The 24107-nt window shown below is 44.4% G+C and overlaps 1 protein-coding gene across 2 annotated transcripts in view; it reads left to right on the forward strand.

Moving 5' to 3' along the window:
• Nucleotides 1-1460: 1460 nt before the first annotated feature.
• daam2 (dishevelled associated activator of morphogenesis 2) overlaps nucleotides 1461-24107 on the forward strand; it is a 103756-nt gene continuing 81109 nt past the window's right edge. For both annotated transcript variants that reach the window (XM_080512754.1, XM_080512756.1), the window contains exon 1: nucleotides 1461-1582. The gene's annotated coding sequence lies outside the window, so the exon portion shown is untranslated. The remainder of the gene's footprint in view (nucleotides 1583-24107) is intronic.

The raw sequence follows: 24107 nt of genomic DNA on the forward strand, positions 1-24107 counted from the left end.
AAAAAGTTCCACCATGTGAGCCGTTTTCAAAAACTTGTGTTTTCAGTGGCTTTGAAGTTATTGGGCCCCATATTTCCATGATACAACTTTCATACATCACAGCTCGGATTATAGCCTCCTTCAGAAAAGATGTTTCTGCAGATTCTGCTGTACTACTCATGGCAGGACACTGAACACCTCGAGAACTAATGAAAACAACCAGGTTTAGTTCCTGCCACCAGCTGAAAAGTCTTCATAGGTTGAAGGTGGGGCTGGTGAACTGAACAAATCTTCCAGACAGACGTCAGTCACTAAAGCTCTTTCCTACACTGAACCAAACACTCGTCACATCATGAATGATCCCTCGAATCACAGGGACAGAAAGCTACAGAATTCATAAAGTTCAAGTCAGGGCATCCAATTCACTGAGCCTTGTGTTGCTCTTTTTTTTTTTTTTTTGCAGCCGCAGAATTGTCTCACAGTCTCTTTTCCAAAAATGTCACAGCAGGGTGTGTTTTCACTCTCAAACACACGAAATCAGTATTGATGTCCACGTTTGAGCGCAGGTCAAAGTGGCTGCCCAGAATTTGCAATTAATGAGGGATTACAGGCTGCATGGAGATCAAAACACTGCCGGTCATACAGTTTCTTCATATTTCAGAGGATTAAATGCTTAGCAGCTGGGGAAAGGCTCTTACTTTAAGTTTGGGAAACTTTAATGGAGCCCATTTTACTGACAAACATGGAATCTGTAATATGAGATGTTTTTTGTGTGTGCTTTTTTATTTTTTATTTGATGATTTCAGAACAAAACACCATATCATCTTATGTTCTCGTGTATTCTTAACATTTAGTTTAAATACCCTACAATATGAATGGATGGATGGACCTTTAGTGGCTGCCAGGTGGTCAACAGGTCAGACCAAGGCGTGAGTTCTCCTTGATCATGTTTTGTGCCACTGGAGGCAGCAAGGTGTAAATGTGTTTTGGGGGGGAGAGAGAACAGCCAACAGCGGTATGTGCTGCTAGAATAGAATAGAATAGAAATTATTAAAATTTCCCTCTGGAGGTTACCATACTGCTGCAATGCAATAAGTTAATGGAGCGATGATTTACGCACAGGCGCGTAAAAATGGCCTGTGCGTAAATCCTTCCAATTAAGACTAATTATGAGAAGTGAAACACTGAAATTAACATTTGCACTGCAGTGAATTGGACTCTTGCGACATGTAAGTTGAGTCAGTGACAGTGACACCTCCTCTTGCAGGCCTTGATCGCCGGGGAACGGCAGACGAAGTGCGGCGGCTTTAAGAAGGGAGGCGTGGTGGCGCTGCTGTTTTGACCGACTTGTCAGCCGCTCGCTCCTCTCTCTCTCTCCACCACTGAGCCGCTCAGCTGAATGAAGAGCCGCCGCGGTGCGCACTCACTCACCACCCGGGGCATCGGCTCTGTCTCTCTCTCTCTCTCTCCCTCACCCTGCTCGGTCCAGACCTGCGGCGGAACCGGCGATCCGGACGCGGTCCGCCTGGTTACAGACTCAAGGGATTATTATTATTATTAGAACCACCGAGCTGCGACTGTTTCCCCGGCGCGGATCAGGCAGGTAGGTTGTCAGAGCCTCTGCGGACCGCCGGGTCGTACCTTGTGATGGATCAGCCCTCGGACGGTGCCACGGGCCCGGTTTGACGGAGGAGACGGGCGCGATCGTTGAGTGCGTCGGATTACATTGCGTTTTGATATGATATGATATGATATGATATTCCTGAGGGTCAGTGCGGACGCGTGCCTTGCCTTGGCTGGAGTTGTTCTGCTCAACATGTCAATTGACATCCAGAATCTGATAGGAAGCATCATGGTGTATGAATTCTGACGCGTAAAATGACTCACCGATTCAATTGATTTATAGCCGCCATTAGACGCACATTCAGTTAATTTACATGCAGGTTTGCGCATGGCACCCTGCCTCCACCTTCCTTCACCTGCACATGGGACCATTTTATTCTAATATTGCTATTTTTGTGGGGTCAATTACTGTGTGTCTTATTGATGATGTGCACAGACGCGTCCAAATGATGCTATTTGACCTCGATATGACGAGGCTGGCGCGTTCACTGGGCTAAGCGGACAGGCGGTAATGAACGTGGCCACCCATAGAGGGCGTTGCGCCCCCTCAGCTGCTGTGTCATGCCTGTGCTGTACGCTGCAAAGAGATGGACAAAACATGAAGTGATCAGCAATGATTGGAAATCCTATTCAAGCATGCTTTTACAGTAATGCTCCATTTTTATTTTTATTTTTTAGGGGGGGTCTTTTAGGCTATTATTAGGATTTTGCACAATTAACCATGATATTGAAGACCTCCACTTGTATGCAGGAGACTGGTTCATGCATTGCATCTTATGATAGATACTTCTTGCTGTCTGCAGCCATTTCTTATTCTCCTGAGCCAAATGTGCCTCCCACAACTTGTTCACGTTCTATTTTCCACCAAGGCATCAGCATGTCAATCGTTATTCCCTCAGCTGTCTAAACATCAGAAATGAATGTGATTGAGAGATTTCAACCTCACATGATTAGGAATAAGCAGAACTCTGCTTTCAATAATGAGCGCTGATGTTAAATCTTGCACTCTTGAGGGCCTCCGTACCTCTTTTAAAGCCCACACTGCTCGTCGGTTTATAGGATGGGGAAGGCATCGGGAGCTGCTTAATCTATGTGAACATCTGGCAGTGATGCGACGGCGAGTCCTCTTGGCCAGTGGTTGAGGCTTTACAAGCTCAGCACCATGCTAAGCACAAAATGATCCCCTCCTCTTCACCCTCGCCGCTCTTGCCGAAGGAGTTCTTTGCATTATTGCCACATTCCTTCTGCCGGATCAGGACTGTGCTGCTCAGTGAGCATCAACTAAAGCCACAGTGATCCTCAGCTGGTTGGCCCGGGTTCAGAGAAATAAGAGGGAAGGGGTGGGGAAATCATGAAAAACGACTGTTATGAGTGAAAGGGATTGTATGGATTATAAGAAAGAAATAATGTTTTAATCAGGCTGAGTCATTGGGTAAGTAAGTGGCTTGCAGGATTTATCCATGTAAGGCTGCGGGAAGGAATTTTGAACGATGTGCAATGCAGGTACTCTACGGGCATCAATAGGCTGACCACCGGTCCCACAAACTGGTGTTTTGTCCATGATGGGTGGATTTATTGAAAAGCCGTGTTCTATGGGCAGCTGTATGCCTCTAAACAGAGCCGCAATCCACTGAGCTTTTAATACGCGCTAAGCTTTTCCACAGGCTGGGTCCGAAGCATGTAAAATTTCACATATCAAACAGGAATGTTTGTTTGCTCCCGAGTCAGCCGAGAGCAGCTGTTCTAGCGATTTGTCCAGGGTATTTTTAGGTCCACTGTTTTGACTGCAACGCATAATCCTTGTTCAGCTACCTGTGTGTTTTCACAAGAGGAGGGAGGGGAAGAAAAACAGCGCGACATCCAAAAGTAACACGGCCACTGGGCTGAGGTGTTCAGCTTCTGGATGTTCCCCTGCTGACTGAGCGGAGGTTAGAGAAATTTTGGTCGTACGTGTTTGTTGATGTGGGCGGAAGGATGAGTGGGAAGCTTTGAGTGCCTTGCATGTGTCCCCCCCCCCCCCCCCCCCTTCACCATGTTTTGGAGTGGTCACACAGCTTTTTTCTTCTTTTATAAGCTGAATCTTAACCCCAGGAGGTGGGGTGACCAGGACCGGGACAGACAGGACCATTGTTCATGACTGGCAGCTGAGGCCGAGGGTTTACTGACTTTCAACAGAGCCAGATGTTTTGGTTGGCAATTGCTTTGCCCGTTGGGGTTGTAAGGTGAGAGTCTGGTGTGGTAGGCAGGATAGGGCAGGACCTGAGCCATGCTGGAACCATGTATTCATTCCTGGGCAGGCTTGTTGCCTTTCTGCATTGTTTGTGATCGTCAACATTGATGCCTCTTCAATGACTTGCTTTTAAGGTACGGTCATCATACTTTCATGTATTTAAAAAAAATAATTCAACAAAAAAGTTGTGAAAACAATTTCATTGCCTGTGGATTGTCCTGCAGGTTTATCCAATAAACTAAACCCTGAACTTCCATCCAGTTTCCATCCATCATGTACATTACTTCAGCTTAATTATTGTTTCTTGAGCCAACCTGACTGAAAATAACACATGATAACCACACACACACACACACACAGGCAATTTCAAATCACCAAATAACCTCAAATGCACGTTTTTGCACAGTGGGAGTAAACTAGAATACATGGGAAATGCGTACACACAGGGAAAACATGCAGACTTTGCTTTTGATAAGGCCTCCAAGCTCAGCCCAGACTTAAACCAGGGACTTTAGGGGCTCCAAGAGTGCGAATAACTATACGCCATGTTGTCCCCATCCAGGCTGGTAATACCGAATAATGTTGTAAGATTGTGTTGTGGCTCATTCTTGTGTTGTACCTACTGATTGAAGTGGAAAGAAATATGAGCAGGACTGAGCATTAAAAACATAAATGGGAGATGTTGGCAACTAACTGACAAAATCTGAATTCTGGACTGAAAATAGGCTGTGTTCACTTATTGTCACCATCCGATGCACAAAAGCAGCATCAGTGACACGTTGTGAATTTAAAGAGGTTAGTATTGATGAGGAAGTTAACCAAGCTGTTGAAATGCCGTTGGAAAGACCAAGAGTTAGCCTGGTGGCTCGATGGTAAATGTCCAGTCATAATGGAACACGCACCAATTAGTGTGTGTCGTGTCAGCAACAGATTTACAATTTAGCGAAGTAGGAGCAACTGCAATTACTCCATCTGGTGTCTACACACCAGGCGACCGTGAAGAGCTGCTGCAAAACGGCTCTACCTTGAGTACAGCGTAGTTATTATTATTCTTTTTATTTTTAGCAAACAGCCACTCTTGTGTCATATATTCCACTAGTTTAATATACGACTGTGACAACCCTGCAGTTCATTTCAGTGATTTATTGAATTATTTGTCGGGAGCCTTCTGGGTAACACTGTATGTGGTCCAATTGTGACTTTTATTAAACCAGTGTGCAAAAAGCATTGATCACCAAATAATGTATGAACCCCCCCCCCCCCCCCCCCCCCCCCCATGTGCACTTGCACCCTCACAGCTCATGAACAAGCATTCCAAGTCGATGGCTTCGTCCCAGTCTCGCCCAATAAAACTTGTCTCCTCGAAGTTGCGAGCAGCTGGCAACTCTTCTTCCTCCTCACCGAGCGGCCGCAGTGTGCGGACGAGGCCTCACGCCAGCCTCCACTGTGGCCCACATTCTCTTTGTGTGGCGGCTGGGCAGGCAGCGTGCCGGCTTACTGTATCTGTGCAGGAGTTTCTGGCACAGTGCTGAGGAGTCTGGGAGTAATTAGCTGTAAGGGTATAATCCTATACCAGACACAGTGTAGCGTCTGTCCCCCCCCCCCCCCCCCCCCCCCTCCCCACCCCCTTCTTATTCTCCCTATCCTTCCTCTTCTCTCAATTATCAGTTGAGCCTCTTTTCTTTTCCCACCACTTTACCACTCCCGTCATTTATGAGTAGAACTTAAAATTTTAAACTGCTCTTATTCACGCGGTTTATAGTTTGTGGCAGTGGATATTGGAGACCATGAATACATTGTGATTCACATGTAGGTAGAGTACCATTGCTCTGAAAGGCAGGTTTTGGAATCGGTCTCATCCGGAGTTTACGTAACTGTGGACTGCGAGCAAAGTGCAGCCGGTGATTGATTTTTAACTGGCATGCACCAAATATGAAGCAGGATTTACCTCTATTATATTGATCATTGCTTTGATTCACAGGCGATAAAACCATATACTCCACATTTAGTGAGTAATCTCTGTTTGGTGTTCTGTGAGTTGCCCTCAGTGAAAATGATAAGACACCCCGGGTCTAATCTATATACCGACCTGATGCATAATGTCCTGTTATCAAACTAAACTACTCAATATGAAGCACTGAACTCTTTAACTCCCTATATATGCAGTCAGTTTGTTAAAATGTTGGCTTCATGTGGACACAATTATTGCATGCAAATCAATATATAATTATGCACTAGTATTTGGAGCAGCGTTAATGTTTACATCTATTGATAGCGATAGCATGCCAAACAGATTATTCATCTACGTACATACTGTCTATGAATGAATGACTGATTAAGTGATCATTTTAGCTCTGGTAAAACTTGGATCTTAACCCTGGTTCTGGCCACAGAGACTTGCTGTGCAGAAAACGCTGATGGGTAATTGCAACAAGGCCTCATCTGTTTCCCCTATACAGTAGCGAGCCTGTTCTCTGCTGTGGAGAAGTACCTGCATTGAGAGCAACTGCAGCAAAGCAGGAACACTACCGGTGAGCCGCAGACTCCCGGCAGTAGATCATTGCATTACCCAACAGTAAGAGTCCTCTGATGTGATTTTGATGCACATCCTGGTCACTTAGTCTTCCATTTTTGTCTTCTGCAGGGAAATCATGACTCAATTTACTCCATTTGCTTGGTAGAATTAAAAACTTGAGTCCATGTATCATACAGCTTCTATAAAGGTTGAAACCTCCTTCTGGTGTTGGATCTATTAAAAACTGGCAAAAAAACAAACGAACGAGTGACCATATTTTTTCAACTTCTGTCATTCTTGTGCGCTCTCGTCCTTCATCCTCCTCAATCTGTCTCTGCAGTCTGATTTTCTGTCAGCCTCAACACGTACACCCACGTGCTCCAAATGGATAAACTAGAAGCCTCACAGTCTTGCTGCTAATTAAAATCTCACTCATGGAATATAGAACAGGCACCTCAAGTTTTCCCTGTGAAGTTCTTCACACTGTGTCATCGTCGGTGTGCCGTTTGTGCGTCGTCACTGCCTTGGTGTTATTGGAAACACTGGTGTGCTGCCGTGACTACTCGATTCAAGTTGCGTGTTTCAACCACTGGTAGAAATTAAAGGTAATTTCAGTTGGTGAAAGCAACTGAAAAGAGTTTGTGGCCACAACAAAGGCAGCATTTTGCCTGCCCATACGATGATCCGTTCCTCAATCATTCCCGGGCTGAACGCAGAGGGAGCAGGTGCTCACAAAGGATTGCCTCTTTAATGTCTTGAAGGATTGTTTCCCCACGAGTGAGAATGATTTAGCACTGGGGGCAATGGGGGTTGAGAATATCCTAATATTTCTTCCCTTCCTGACAACTCCCTCCCCCCAAACGGCTCTCCCCTACTTGGTCCTACCTCCAGTCCCCTTTACCCTGCACCCTACGTCAACCCCTCAGACATCTAACTCAATGCAGTGGTTGTTTCGGTCCACTGTCTCCATGTAGTCACAGGCAATTAGCTCCCGTCAAAATAGGCCGCAGGAAGGCGGGTTGAGGCTCGGGCATCCGAACCCCTTTGCTCCTGCCCCTGATTCTTGGCTAATATTACCTTGAGCTACCGAAGAAGGGCCAGATAGGTTTTGTCAGTAGATGGAAGGAAAAAGAGGGGAGGGGAGTCCACTTGGGACTTGCGCGCGTGCTACCTCGCTGAGCACAAAGCAGTTCTTTCACTTGGGATCTGGAGCACATATGGAATCATTTATCAAACCTCCAGTGCGTCAGGCCCACCATACTCTCTTGGCTGCAGGTCTCCTCTCACCTCCGCATCTCAGATTTACATTGCCTCTACAATTCTATTGAAAAGTATCACCTGGATATGCCGCAACGTAGTTTGAATTCATATTTCTGGCCTCATCGAAGAATCATCTTCTTGGTGTGGCTCATTACCATTAGCGTGGGACTTTGGCATTTATTACTGTTCTTTCGTTGTGGAACAGTTTTAGTTGGGGATGTTTGAACCTAATAACTCTCTTTTTTTTCATGATTGAATTAATACAAGCACAAAGTCTCCAGACACTATTTTAACAGTAATGCAATGCCAGTGTGACATCATCTCTGATGACTGGTCTCTAAATTGCACAGCTGGGTGTAGATAAGAGAGCAGCATAGATGTTTATTTTTTCCCCTTCTGCATTCCAGCCTCTTATTTATAATGGCCACGATATCCAGCTACTTCTATAAAAGGAAGTCCGAAGACAGGATGGATGCATGGCACATTTTCTTAAGATGGAATAGTCAGATTTTGTGTAGGAAGACATCCATCACGCAGCCAAAAAAGTGGCAAACTTTGGCTTTGGTTAAAGTCTTTCAGCACCTTTTTATACAGTTTGCTTGAGGGGAAATTGGGGGGTGGAGTTGGGCACCGGAGATGGAAACAGAACCAAAAGCATGAGCTGGCATAGCAGTACGGTCTCTGGCTTTGTGTGGTGCAACACAACAGAATGCCAATGTTGGCTAATTGTATTTGTTTTTTCAGAAAGCTGGTTTGTTCAGAAAATAGCATAGAGGACAACACTGATCCACGGTTAGAGTTAAACATATAAAGCTGGAGTGACAAGGGGACCTCATGACAGTGGTTGCCCATGTCCATATGCACAGTTTTTTTTCAGTCTGAAGTTTTAACCTCTGCTTGCAAATTGACTATGAACCAATATCACTTTTACAATGATCTTGTAAAGATCTTGATCTGTTCTTGTGTGGTCTCATTGGATTGGCCAGTTTTTGCATTTCTGCCCTTCTGTATCCCCAGTTCTCCTGGAATTGTCATAAAAAATCTTCAACACAGCACTCCAGGTGTCCTCAGTGGGCCAGGCACCCCATTTAATGTGTAACAGATGGTATTTGTAGGAGTGGATTGTGCTGAAAACAGATTACCTTAATGAGGTCATTTACCAATGAACTGTGTGAGTTTGGTCCATACCAGCCCTCTAGGTTTCTAAAACTCGAGGTTACTTACAGGTTACATACTTTGAGGGCTCTGAATCCATCCTTTTGCCAAGCTGTTCTTGTCTGCAGAGTGCATCACTTTTAAGGGGCCACTTTCCAGAAGATATGGGTGTATAAGTATTTCTTGGAGTTGTGTTATTCTAACTGTTAAAGCTTCTCCCTCTTCCCCCACTGCATCCCTCCCCCAGTCACTTTAGTGGACGAGGGTGCGTTTCTCTGCCCCGTGCAGATCTGTTTGTGTTTGATTGTGGGAAAATTTCTCCAATGTCCGTGAGAGTTCTCCGCTCTCTGCACCGGATTTTCCCTTGGGGTCGTCCATGGCTGTAGAAGCAGAGCCCCACCACAGCTCCGGGGCTCTTCTTATCTCAGCAACCCCTGGTGGCAACACAATTCTTTTCACCCCGTCTTTAAGTCCCAAACTGCTCATCTTTGCTGTTTGTATGCTCTAGAGCGTGGACATTTAGTCACACAGTTTGTTTAGTTTGGGGAGATCCTTCAGCGATAAAGAAGTCCAGCGAAGAAAAAACAAAAATGACACATTCCACCAATAAATCTCTTCAGATTTGAAGCGGGGATCAAAACGTGAATCTTGATGTGACACAGAGTCTAAAAATGAGCCAGCCTGTGTCGGGTTTACTTTGGCGACCAATGCAGAATGTGTTCTGGCACCAGTGTTGGACATTTAACCTGATATATGTAAAGTTTATAACTTAGAGTTTGCAGTTTTGGTAATGAGTCTGGTCCACGTATCCTATAAGTCATTTGACTGAGGAAATAGCCTCATTAAACCAAGTTGGTGGTTTTGTATGTTTACATTTTGAATGACCTTTTCTCGCATTGCATTCGTCTGCCATCGACAGTGATTTCCTTTCACTTTCACCTTACGGATACTGGAGCCGTTTCTTGGGATTCCCCTGAAATTCATGATTTTGTTCTCGGCTTCCAGACATGACATTTCTCATTGGCTTGCATGTGACACTTTATACTTACTCACAAAAAATCACGCTGTAAACTGGCAATGCTTTCTGTCCCAATCCTCAATCCCGTTTAAACCAATATAACTACTTTATATATGTGATCAAATGTGCTCTATTGAAGTGCTCCACGGCTGGAGTATTCTAAGATTTAAGATGTGGATTCTTCCCTTGACCCTTGTTCTTCCCCTTCCAACCAGCATATTATCTTTTTCTTATCCTCACCTGCAAAGCTTGGACTCTAAACAACCATAAATATTTTGACCCAAGGATGGAAAATGTGGTTTATACACTGACAAAGCCATATACACATCTCACAAAAAAAAAAAGTCCATCACTGAACAATAAAACATATTATAGGATCACAACTCCACCATAATTCTTGAATACAGAACTTTGGATTCAGAAATATGGCCTCTATGTTTTTTTTCCCATGCATCTCTTCTGAATCGTGTAATGACTTTATAGTGCACTTCAAAGCCCTTAAGTACAACGGTAAATTGTGACAGGCACTTTTACTGGGCTCTGCAGACTTTCTCTCAGGCCTTAATGCGTCATCTGAACTAACTGCCGTCGCATTGTGTTGGAGCTTCGAGATGGATGAGCAGATGTGTTCAAGGATCCAGCAGACCATTCTATCCCTTTGCTATCGAGTGACCAAGAGGACAGGCCGAATGGTGGACCTGAGCCACGGATCCTTCATTCCCGGCAAGTTCTTTAAAAAAAGAAAAGAAAAGAGAAAAAAAGTCCCCTTTCGCCAAGTGACGGACCGCGTGGTTGGCAACAACTAAAGCATTGAGAGGCGGAATGAATGGCGTCCTGTCTCTGGAGAGGCTCGTTGAAATGAGGCCTTTTAGCTTTTATCTCTCCGGAGAGCAGATTGATCTCCAACAGGTTTCGCACTGGCGGTGCACTTCAAATGAACCGTTGAAAAGCGGGGGCCGTTTATTTGTGCAGCGTTATAAACTGTGTCTTTTCTCCAGATTGAGGGTTCTGTGGGTGTTCTCCATCATCTGAAAGGTCTACCAGGTGATTGCCGGTTCCCTCTACATCTGTTATCCTCACCCTCACCCTCACCTGTAACACTAACCCCTTTTGACCTCGTTTTTTTTTCTCCAGTGTTTCCTGTGTGTGCTTCATGTGCACCTCCTCTCATCTGAACTCCCCTGATCAATACTGATGAAAAACACAGACGCCCCTTTAGATTCTGGATTCTTTTTAATAGTTTAGTCGAGGAAATACAGAGGAAGTTTGTTAAAACAGATGTCATCCTCCTCTGATATACTCTTCATCACTCCCTTGTGGTAAATATCACATGTGGACATCATGTGACCCTCCTTCTGTGCCATTCCCATAGTTGCTAAGATACTACCCTCCTTCCCATCGCTGCCCTCCTTTTCCTCTTTTGCATCGTGCAGCAACCTCTTACAGTAGTGGGCTGTTTTTCTTCTCCCTCCGCTTGTATAAACTCAAAAGAGTATCTGCCATCAGCATTCAGGAAGTGTGGGGGTAAACAAATGACAGGAGCCAGTAGGAGAAACTCGAATGACCCCAGTAACCAGGGAGAGGAGGTTATTTTTGGGAAGTGTCTGTATCTATGTGCTCTATATTCATACGGGTTTGTTTATGTGTTGAGACCAACTCGTTTTGCACTTGTGAGATTGCACGGGTTGGGGGGGGGGGAACAAAATAAAAATGAAGCCAGGCCCAGCCACCTTTCATTCAATGCACGGTCACTGACTGAACCAAACCATGTGATGCAACTTCTTTACAGTCTTTGCATGAAGCGATCGGTCCGTTTTATAGCAGAGGTGGTCAAAGTGGGAGGCGGGCCTCTTTACAGGGCACTGAATAGTGAATAGAAAGGTTTAGTGATCAAAAGGCAGTGTCATTGAATTGCTCCGTCGATGTGGATGTTGGCGAAAAGGACTGATCGGCAAAACGTTTCAGCCGAATCCGAAGAGTCTGTCATGTTTATGGACTTCTATTTGATTGAGCTTGCTGTAAGTAATTAGTGGAAAATCATCACAGGCCTCTGAACTGACCAGCTTCAAGCCTCAGCCTCATGTCTTAAGCAGTTATTGTAATCTTTGTTATTTATGTTTTCACAGCTTCTTTCTCAAAATGGTTCATAATACCCAGCAACACACCTGTGAAATGAACCATTGTCATGTTAAAATGTCTTTTTTCCCCCCATTTCCATTTATATTCTGACACAGAAGCAGCCACACATAATCAATGCAACAGATGGTAGCATTTGTATCCAAACATCATTTGTAATGCTCATCTCTCGGTCAGCCTAAAAATGAAACCTCAACATCAAACACGCAAGGAACATTGCCAAATATAAAGATTAATATACAAAATGAATCGAGATACAGCTGCCGTACCACTGGAAAAATCTAAATATCACTGATTTCAATTCCGGACATGCAATTTGTGCCATGTAAGATGTAGAAAACCAAATTTTAACTGACTTCCAAATTATTGTATTTTTTGTTATACCATTCACAAAGGAAAAGGAAAACTGAAGCTTGTGGACACTCCTGACCAATGAACCAGAATGGATGCTACTTCAACTCGTCACTGTATTGCACAAAAATGGCCGTACCTAAATTTGACTCTTTTCAAGGCATTTTAACAAATTGCAATCAAATAATTTGTCATTGCCTGTCGTTTAATGTGCATATGGCCGTGCCTGTGTTGTACAGTTTTGTGTGCACCTAAAGTTGAGCTTTTTTTAAAGACAGGTCTCCGACAAAGGGGTTTTCTGTGTGACAAATCCAGACCCAGAATGCTAAAAGCTCAGCGAGCACATGTGTGTTGAAAGGTCCTCCCTGTCAGCATTGGATTGATGGCGAGATAAGCCAGCATCTAGAGTTCTGTGTGCCAGACCATTTGATTCGCTCGGGCACATGCTGCATGCAGGAATTGGCTTGCATTAAAGCTCCTGAAGGATGATATGTTTTCTTTTTCTCTCTGAACGGCTTAGCTGGTCTGCCCTTTTCCGTGCAGCATCACATCCAGTGAAATGCCCTCATCCATCTAGAAAATGGCTTCATAATGTCCAGTCGTCCTCCGTGATAAGGATTCCCCCCCCCCCCCCCCCCCCCACCTTATTTACCCCCCACACTGCCACATTGTCCGGGAGCCACAGGGATTATCTGCGCTGTGTAGCGTGAGGAGACTGAAAGATCTATCGAGATCATCAGGGTAGGATGGGGGAGGATGGATGTGGATAGTCGGCGGTGGTGTGGGGGTCATCACAGTGTCTGTGACTCTACCGGACTGTAACCATGTCGTTGACCACATCTACTGTTGACTGACACAAGCAGCAGGAGATGGATTAAAGGTATTAGGTGCAGGCATGAATGCTGCCTTGCACACGTTCCTGCAGACCCCCCCCCCCCCCCCCCCCCCCCCCGCTGCGTTAAAAGCACAATTAAGTTGCAAGAGTGATTGGGGCCGTTACAGCGGCACAGATATTGGATTATATACACAATGAATGTTTCATGATATCGTGTCTGTGTCTGGGTGTGTATATGTGTGTGTGTGTGTGTGTGTTGTACTGCGACTGTGGATTCCAAAAGCCAGAGTGAGTGAGATTTTGGCTGTGCTGGATTTCAATTTACTGAGAGTTTTGATGATTTGTTGCTAGAATGATGACTCTAATTTAATCAGTCCATGGGAAAGAAGTGAAAGATTTGTATGAGGCGGTTTTCTGACTTTGGGACTTCCTGGTATAAGTAGTCCCAATTTTTATAGCTCCTGAAATTTTATTTTTCTTATTTGTCGATGCCTGGTTTCTGGGGTTGGCTCCAGGACTGTTTCTCAATATCCCTTCCCTTGGATCGGTACCGCTCTTGTCGCCAGGTTGCCATGGTGACCGGCTGCAGTACATAAATGGACGATGTTGGGGGAACGCGGCGCCGCGAGGCAGGAAATCTGCTGCATTCTTTATCTCTCAACTCCCTCGGATGGAAGCGTTGCGGTCCTCGGTAGGAAGCAAGAGGTTGAGGCCTCATTCTATCCATCTGCTTTATATGTCTCCAAAGGAGAAAATATGGGGAACGATGGCGAGAGGTGGTAACGCAATATAAACTGAAAAATGCAGGAATTCCTTCTCACCGAAGCTGACATCTCAATCCTCGGTATAGACCCCAAAACGCAACATTTTTAGCATTTTCTCCTGAAAACACTGTTGGGTTAAATGGAGTCCTCGACCTGTTTCTGGCCATCTCCTCGGAGAGACTTTCCACTTTTCATTTCACTTTTAGATAGGCATACCTTGGCAAATAACAGCATTTATTACTGTCGGAGGCAGACTAAGTCATACGCGTGCGTAATGTATGAAGCATCCTGTGGCTTTTAATTTTAAGCCAGGGCCTTCGTTTTGGATATGGATAAAGGAAGTTGTGGCTTTTCGGTTGAAAGGATTTTTGCCATTCACTCTTGATAATATTTGCTTGACCAAGGCAATGCCTTTATCAGTAAGTCACGTCGCGTGGAGGTGACCGTCGGTGTAACTTCACCAGTCGATCCCGCATGACTCATCTCGGTCACGCTCGCTTAACCCTCATCAGACCTCACTGTTTCACCCAACAACTTTTCTGGGGAAAGTCTGTCTGACTCTATCATGCTCACATGAATGACACAGACAATACACACACACACAGACACACACGCACACACACACAGTGCCAGTCATCACCTTGCTTTCCCAACATTCCGTGCAAGAGGAAGAGGAAAGGTAGCCGCTGATCAGAGGTATGCTCGGCCCGCATTACTGAATGGAGGGAAGAAACCCCGCCGTGGTTCTTTTGTGTGTCGTGCATATTTGCGCACAAACTCGCACAGAACATTGACAAAGTATTAAAACAGATTGTGATCATAAATCTGTCTGATGCCTCTGGCCACTGGCCAGTACTGTGCAGTGCTGTTCCCAGACTTCTCGTCCCTTTTTTGTTTTGATGAGGATGAAAACCCACATTTTTTTTTCTTTTTTTTTTTCAAATCTAAAGCTGGATCAGTACTTTTACTGTAGTGCGTTTTGAGTGTAAAACTGGTGCAGAAACCTGCTCCAGCTCAGCTTGGTGTCCATTAAAAAAAATTTTTTTTTGCACCAGTTTCCGGTAAAACTCGGAACACTGGGCCAAAGCTGAGTTAGCTATTTCAGCACTGTGTGAAACGGTGCCACTCAAACAGCGGACTGTTGACAGGTGAAGAGCATGACGTCGCTGTTAAATCGATCATCCCCATCATTCCTCACGCCGTCTTCTTTACGATCAATGCTCATAATTATTGAGCTGCCTGTGTTGGCCATTGTTTCAAAAGGTCACAGAGTTTCTGCTTTATATCACCGGCTCATGGTTTGTGTTTGCTACAGTGACCATTGTGGACATTATATTGCCTGCTCTTGTCGTTGTAGAAAAAAAAAAACAAAAACAAAGAAAAGGAAAAGTCAGACTCATTGTTCTATGACGGAAACTAAGATGTAGGGAAAGGAAAGGCGGTGGGAGGAAAAAAAAAATGCTGACCCACATTTTTGCTTCAATGGGATAACAATTCGAGGCCCAACCTGATCGTTTAACTTAAATAGCATGTAATCGGAACAATGTGTGTTGATTGTGTGCCGCCAGCACAGATGTGATTAACCCAGATTTGTACTACAGGGTCAAGGTTTGTTTTTTTTTGTTTTTTTCCTGAAGTATGTTTCCACCCGGCGGAGGCCGTCGAACAGGACAACCGCTCATTGTGTGACAGCTTTCCCTCGCTCGCAACCTGCGCTCATATTTCTGCAACACTATTCGTTTCTGGAGTACGGAAACATCTGCTCTACATTTAATTTATACAGTGCACGGCGACTGGTGATTCCTACGGTCTTGACTTGAGTGATGCGAATGTCACACTTGGCTGGAGGTAGCATGCGCCGCTGATTGACTTTCGTGGAGGTCAAACTAATTTGTTCGCATGACTGGTAACTATTAAATCAGCATGCGTGTCCTTAAGGGTGTATGTGCTGGTGTATTGAAGTGCTGTGTGTATATATAGACGGCAAAAAAAAGGGTTCACATAAAAAGTGCTGGCATCTTGAGGTAGAGTAGAGAGAATAATGTGTGTGTCTGTGCAAAAAAACTAACAAAACAAAAAAAAGCTAAATGACATTTAAGCATGGCAGCCTTAATTGCTGAGTGGCAGCAGTACTAACGACAGTTTTATCTAAAGAGCCAATCACTCATTGGTCTTCCCTCCATCAGCAGATCATACTGAGGAACACTCTTCTCGAAGATCTCATCTGCTCATTTGGTGTCCGCCGGTGCATGCGGATGGCAGCCTTTCCACTTCCAGATGTGGACTGCACCGACTCTGCAAGTGTACCAGAATTCGTTTGTAGCCGGATAAAACCTGTCAAGATTTTTTAAACGTGCCACGCCAAGACTTCAAACGGTGCAAGGCTGTCATTCCGGGGCCATTGTTGTAGCTTTAAGTGCCAATGAGACAATACACACACTCTTAATTTGCAGCAGCGGAGTCGATCATTAAAGGCCAAACTGTATTTGCAATACTCAGAAGACTGCATTCATTCCACGGAGGTTTTCCTTTTTGTGCAGTGATTATAGGGCAAGCAGTAAAAATATGGCCTAATGGTAGCAAATTAAGCTGCCAGGTGATTGTCGTGTGAAGGCTCCATTCAAACTAAATTTACATGAATATAAGGACTTTTTTGGGGGGGGGAAGTAGTCTCATTTTATAAAATAACAGCAAGGATTAATTTGAGCTAAAAAAGAATGAATAAATGAATGGAAAGTCCTGATCACTCCAGCAGTACAAACTCCTGTTTTTTGTTTTTTTTCATACCGGAGTGGTCAGATTACAGCGGATGAGCGTTGCCTCGCAAGTGTCCGCCTGCTCACAAGGGAGAGTTGTTTGCTCGATTTCATAAGCATTGTGGGTGTTTGGGTGTGTGTTCGTGTATGCTTTTAGCAGCGGGATAAAAAAAAAACCCGGGAGGCTTGCTGGCCTGGGTTGTCAGTGTGTGTCCCTCAGAAGCCAGATGGATTTCAGGGACACGTGGTGCTTGGTCGTACGTCCGCCGCTACGGGAGCTTGCCTCCCCCCGGCCTCAGCTGGCTTTAATCAACACCATCATTTACCCCTCTTGCGGGCTAATCGCCACACAATGGACGCCCTCAGCAATACTCCCCTTCACCTCTGCCCCCCCCCCCCCCCCCCGCCTCCGCACAGCGTGGGGTGACGGCAAGTGTATTGACATGGTCTCTCTTTGTGCACACGGCAATGAGAGCATGCGTATGTTTGCTTTCTCGCTCACACACCTGCACAGCCTGTCAAACCTCGCTGGCCTGTTGACATTTCAGTTTACATTCAACTTAAAGGATCAGTGATTTACTGCACCTGGTGTTGGTTGTGGTTTAAACTGCACACAAGTGACTGAATAGAATGTTCCAAGTAAAGATGAGTGCACCTTTTAGGGTTAACTCCCAACTGCGGAGAAAACATTTTGGTGCATCTCCAATTGCGTAGATGTTTTGACGATTCCTTGCTTTGCTCCTGCGACACATATCGGATTTCTCATTTCTTAGGTTACCAAACCTGTTGCTGATTAAACTATTAGCTTGATGGAATTTAGTGTCTTTGCTATCCTGTCCCAACTACTTTGACATGTGTCTCTGCCGTCAGCTTCAAATATCTATTGGAACTATTAATGTGCATTTCTTGGTAGCTTTGTGAATGGCTGGAATGTGTACTGTGTTCATATTTCTTTCTCCATTCAGCACTTTTTGTTTTGTTTCTACTGAATGAAAGAAACTAAATCAAAACTTAGCAGGGAGCTGGAATCGGTGAAAAATACACTAGGTGGCTTTCAATTTGAAATGAATCTTTTCATTTTGACATGGAGAGGGGAAGGTTACGGATGACGTGTGACAGACTTCTGATATAGCCCACAGTCATGGAGTGATTAACTGTCCAATTTTATGGCTTCATCAGTCAGCCATGAGATATTTAAGACATCCAATGGTAAACGCTTTACTGGCCAGGCCTGCTATTGCAGTCCAGCCAAGACATGAAACCAAACTGCTTCTAATAAGATCCAGCTTGCACACTAGCCCTTTTTTAACACTCTATCTGCCTGCCGTTTACATAGTTGGGCAGCGCAGCGCGGTAGCAGATGTGCAGGACGTGCGGATAGAGTCATCTTATTCTTTACTGCGACTTTACTGGGAATTACAAATTAAGATTGGGATTCTTTATGATTTTAACTTGGGTGTAATCCCCTCTCACTTGGGTTCGTGTACTTACATGCTTGATAGCTTCCTGCTGGACGAGGCTCAGTGGTGCTTATCAGCTTAAAGCGCCAGGGTCGCTCCAGCCCGGTCCTCGAACTGTGCATCTCGAGGATCCTTTTGTCTCGCTTCTTTGCCCTCTATCCACTGGAGGATGTGTTGACCCAGCGAACGGCGGTGTGTTCATGTGAACTGTGCACTGTGGAATAACTTTTTGGGAGTCCCTTCTCAGCTGCAGAACAGGATGCCGCGAGGGGGTTGGGGGGGGGGCAGGTTTCGTTCTTAAAGGGGATAATAAATCAGTGTAACAACATGTCTGACCCTTCCCACCATATATGAGGCAGCTGGACAGACGAACTCGCCGTGTTGTTTGCGGTGAACATGAGGCACGTGTGTTTGAGCGATACTGTCGGGTCAGGAGGTCGGCGGGTACTTGGCCCCCCCGACGCAGACATGCTTCATGGCTCGTCCTGTCAATCTCATCAAGCCATTCACTGCGACTGCAGGTATGGTCATTTTGGCGATTTTCGGTTTGTTTTTTTTCAGGCATAAATTGTGTCTGAACTCTAAACACGATTTTTGTTTCATCCAAAAATATGAAGACGTGTGTGCTGGTATGAACAGTGGCGCAGAACAGGCTGTTCTAACCTACTGCAGAGATAAACAGGAAGTGTTTGTTTTTGTTCGTGCGTCCCCCGGAGAGCTCATAAGATAGTTTCACTGCAGCATAGTGCAACACCCAGCGTCTATCATCATTCCAAACATTTTTTTTCACCCAGAGAATGAAAGGCAGTGAGAAATAAAAGGTTCATTCTCAGCTGCTTTACAAAGTAAACCAGTTTTGTTTGGCCTTTTATGGTCAGTTTAACGCAATTGGATCTTTAGATACTATTTAGAGACAATCCACTTCCTTTTGTTTGTCATAAGATCTGACAAGAAGATGCAACTTTAAGTTTATATAAGGGCTTTAAAGGTTTCAGTCGGCTTTTGCTGTCAGATTATCAAATTCAAACTTACTGCAACTGTGTTGGGCTTGTTTTCTTTCCCCTTGCACAATAAATTATGAGCTTGAATGCTGTCAGCGATCATAAAGTGTGTGGATAGTTTACCAAGACTTCACTGACATCAGTCATCTTTGTCGAGTGAGATCTGGCTGAAATAGCAACAACACAGAACAGGAGTTGTAAATAGTATTAATAGACATGGTAAAAATGCCACAGTTTACTCCTGGGCAGTGAAAATATTCATAAGTACTCTGAAGAACCTGTTAAATGAAGTTAGACTGTAGAAAATGATTGACATTTTCTGTAGCTGCGCATGTTGAATTGGCCCCCTGCCAGGTGGAGTTGGTATCTGATGCTGGTGTATCTGCAAATGCATTTCTATGAAATACATAAATAATAAATGGCCTTGAGTACAGGATGAGTCATCAAGAAATTTGGCACAGTTTCGCAAGGAAAAAAAGAGGAAATGTGAAAATTGTCCAACAGCATCAGAGAAATGAACGTTTATCTCATCATTATCGGATTACCGTGAAGCACTTTGTGATCTCTGCGTTAAGCTTATTTATACAGCAGTTCTCAGAACAGTTTTGATGGCAGGGTTGCAGAATATACTGCACAATTGTAGTGATTGTTTTAAAAACATACGCAAAATGCATATTCCAATACAGTGACAGAACTGCAAAATATTGGGTTTCTGTGCATTTGTTTCCTTTTGTGCAAATCAGGGATAAGAGAGAGAGCACTGTTATTTGAAAGAACAAAACCTAAAGTACAGATATTGTATATCATCTAATAAAGTGTTTATTTACTGTTCAGGCCTTGTTCATTCTAGTGTTGAAACTCATCTGAGGGTAAAAAATATTTTCGGTCTGTACATTGTTCCACGCTTTCAGAAGCTAAAGACCTAAAATATTTTGACTTTCGGAGCAATTTCAATTCTTGGTTATACTGGATATTAATGGGAGAAAAACAACAACAACAATCAAATACACTTTATTTCTTTTTTGCTTGAAACTTGCAACCCACAATTCCAAAACATCCCTACATCGCTGGCGCCTTGAACCTTGAGGTAACGTGACCTTGGAAGTCCAGACAGCGCCGGCTGTGTCTCATGGTGATCCGGGGTTCAAAGAGTCCTCCACCTTAACAAGGGGTCAAAGGTGAAGGAAAAGAGGCACACGGGGCCATGGATGCAGACACACACCTGTTCACAGGGGGTCTCCGTCAGCGGAACATATGACTTCCAGATGTTTTGAATGGAGATTATGTACGTGTATTTGTGGCGTATCGAGCGGGGACGCCTCCTGCGAGCACGACATTTAGACTTGGAACCAACGTTTCGGCGCACTTCGCACACGTTCTCCGGCATTACGTGAACCGTGCAGTGTGTTTTGATTTACACGGTTCTGAATGGATTCTCAGAAAAGAAGCAAGCGCACCTGGAAAAGCTCAGGTGGAAGACTTAGTCATGGGTTCAGTCTTTGGTCAGCGACAAAGGAACTCCCCTCTGAAACGTGCACGAGAGAAGTTTTGACTTTTTGTATTTTTTTTTTATGGCTCCGTAAGAAAATGTGATAAATTGTGATGTCAGTCGCGCAGCTGAAGCTGGCGCACCTTGGAGCGATGTCCCCAGGTTGCCAATATAATGGCAACTGGAATATAGAAACCTTGCTTTTGAATGAGAGCATCTGGAAAAAGAGCAAAGGCCTTTCTTTTCATTTTAGTATCATCAGTCTTTTTTTTTGTTTTTTTTTTGCCATCAGTAGTGCCTGTCCGTCTCTATTCTTCATTTTTATTGTTAATACACCTGGTTTCCTTGTAGCCGAAAAAGAAACCAAAAGTGAGACCTTATGACGAGCATATGGTTTTCATGTGGGCTCTCTGTACTTTGCATCTCGTATTTCTAGTGTTTGCACTTTGGCCAAAACTAAGCAGGATCACGTTTTGCACATGGGGGTGATTTTATTTTCTAAACAGAATGTGTGCTTGTGTCTGCGTGTGTGAAATTTATCTTAACACATTGTAATCAAAGCGATACGTACTGTACGACTTCCTTTACCTTCCTCTCTGTGTTGATACACTTGGTTGACAAGCGAACTCCGGGTGAATCGGGAAATTCTAGAGATAAATGCTCTTGATGAAAAGAACACGGTTTATATAATACATTGTTATAATAAGCAAGTTTGGAAATCTGGATTCACTTTGCTTCCGTGCATCAACAAGAGATCCCAAAGCAGATCATGAAAATAATACTGAATTTGGCAAGTCAATATGGTGAAATTGGTATTTTCTCGCCATAAGCATTTTCGTACAGCGAGTCTTTATCCGTTTTCACTTGAAAGCATCATATAAGCAGAGCTTTATGTTGTTTAAGGGTCATATCACTTTCCGTTGTCTGTAAGTGAACTTGGATAATCTTCTGATGCTTTGTTGCTTGCTTCTTTCTTTTTTAGGAGTTTTTTTTTTTATTTGTTTAGTCCAGAATTATACTTTTTTGTTAAAGATGCTTACTGTCATTTACTTTTTTACGGGGAAAGATTGTTAATGCGGAAGTGATTAATAACTAATTCTCTTACCCAAATAATAGCCTTCCTGCCCTAACGACGGAGGTATTACATCATCGGTTGACTTGATGAAGCTGCCATGACTCAGGCAGCGGAAAGCCACACCATTGTCTAAACATGACAGCATTTAGCTGGCACATTTCCAGGCAGACATTGGAGGTACTGTGGGAGCGGGCGCTTGGTCGACCTTCAACCCTGTCCAGTCTGCCGCTCGGACAAAAGCACCATTCAGAAGTCCGGTGTAACACGGGCTACAAATGACTGGTAATCCTGCTGGAAGACTTGTTTACTCTCAGCCGAAGTTGGTAAAAGCTGATGGAATGCCATGCAGTGAAAACAAGGAGAGAAGAAGGAGTAATGGTTGACGCTTTCCCTCGAAGGAGAAAGTAACAGTTTGCACAGGATGGGTGTAAATAATAGGAGCAGGAAAGAGTGTCACTCGAAGAACATTGCAACTACAATTAGATTTATTACTCACTGCTTAGCTGTGATTAGGCCACTTTTATGCAGAGGCTTTTGGAAGATGGATAGCATAGCATTACGCGCTCCCATGATTTAAAGCTAACATACAATTAGGCCATGTATAAAAATGTGCCCGCATATTTACGCTGTCAAGAGTTTAGGCTTTGTGCTGCGGCCGCGTTTTTTTTTTTTTTTTTTTTCTCGGTGGCAATTTATCTCCGCGCGGGCGTGAAAGAAACGTTTGTGTGCAAAGTGCTGTCACAAGGAATTCCTGGCTCAAACAAAACAAACTCAAATGAGAGCTGCCCGGTCTGATGAAACCCTAAATAATGCATTAAGGAACAACACGTCGTAAAACATGACCGTTTGCCATGTTAGCTCTGGCGGCTTGCTGGCTCGGCGGCGGCGCTCTCGCAGCGACTGCCCACTGGAAAGACTCCTGCGGACGCCAGTATCTGCAGTTTTAAGCACTACTTGACGACCTCTCTCTCCCTCCCTCTCTCTCCTTAAGCTGTTTTTCGCCTGTTATCAGGTTCGCACCGTTTTCTGACGGGGAGAGAGTGTGCTTTATTAGCCTGATGGAGACCACCTTGGGTGACTCGCGTACTCCGGTCCAATATTCCATTCACCTTCAGTCCAACCCAACACCAAGTTCCAGTTTCTCATTTTCCTGCTCCCTCTCACTAAATTCAGCACTTGTTTGCCAGTTGGTGATTATTCCTGCAGCGTGGAGGAGATTTTTTTAAATTTTATTTTGTAATGCTCAGTAGAGACTTTATTTCACTTCCTCCGTGGGGGCAGGATGTGTTCACTGGAATAACAAAAACCTGTTATTATAATGGTCTGCGGGCACAACATTTAAATATTAAGTCTTTTATGAGTGTGTGTGAGATTTTTATTTTTTTTAAACCTTTATTTTAGTTCTGTCTGCTGTTGACGTGAGCACAACCTTCAAAAAGAGGACCGATTAAATTCCCAATGTTCTCAATGGTTCTGACATTTGGCAGCATTTATTAGATTTAAACGCATCCTGGTTACAATTAGCCACTCAATTTGTGGACGTTTGAATAGTTCCATCCCACACTTTAACAGATGGACAGAGAATTCTTAAGGAACAGAGCTTTTTTCCTGGTTTTAAGGAAGCGTATATAATTCAGACCGAAGACGTCTGAGCTGACCAAATACAGGATATGACATTTGTTTGAACCTCCAGCTCCATGCAGCTAATCTTTGATGTATGTAATGGATAGATACCGGCTGCACTTCTGGCACCGCCGTTCATTCAGTCGGAAATTATGAGCTATCGGCTGGAAAGAAAAAAAAAAAAATCTCACAATTACATTTGGCTCAAAGCGCCAGATTGTTGTAGAATTTGGGGAAGTTCTCTTCCAAAATATACATAATCAAACTGTCAAATCCACCATCTGTTTACATTTATTAACTGAGTGTGAAAGAAAAGCAAAACCAGTGTCAAATGCTATCTTTTCTGTCTAAGTTTCGACCCTCCCCTTTGGTCCAGACCAGACAGACACACCACAAGTACAAATGCAGCTTCAGCTGGACCGACCGACGAGCGACTGGCAGGTTGTGTCGAGCTACGTGTCATTTCGCCGCCTAAAGATCCCCCAGAGAGGAAAAAGCATCCTGCCGCTCGTCCGATTTGCTCTGCGGGATGGGCCGATCAGTCACAACGTTTTCCATTCATGTCCTCTGGGTAAATGCCAACCTTGCTTGCATGGACAGAATTTCTCCAGGGAGAAGTTCACAGAAGCGAACAACCGATTCTGTCGAAGCCACGATCCGTGGTCATCCCCTCGCCACATTGACTGACAGCGTGGACTTGCGGATCGGCGTCTTAACGGCTTAATTTGTGGGACAAGTGAAAACAAAACACCTGGACTCATGAGTGTGTTGGATCCTCCCCCCCCCCCACCCCCTTTTTAAGAGGGCGTGATGTGTATCAAAGTATGCCGGGCCCAC

The sequence above is a fragment of the Blennius ocellaris genome, assembly GCF_963422515.1.
Source record: "Blennius ocellaris genome assembly, chromosome: 17".
NCBI classification, from domain to species: Eukaryota; Metazoa; Chordata; class Actinopteri; order Blenniiformes; family Blenniidae; genus Blennius; species Blennius ocellaris.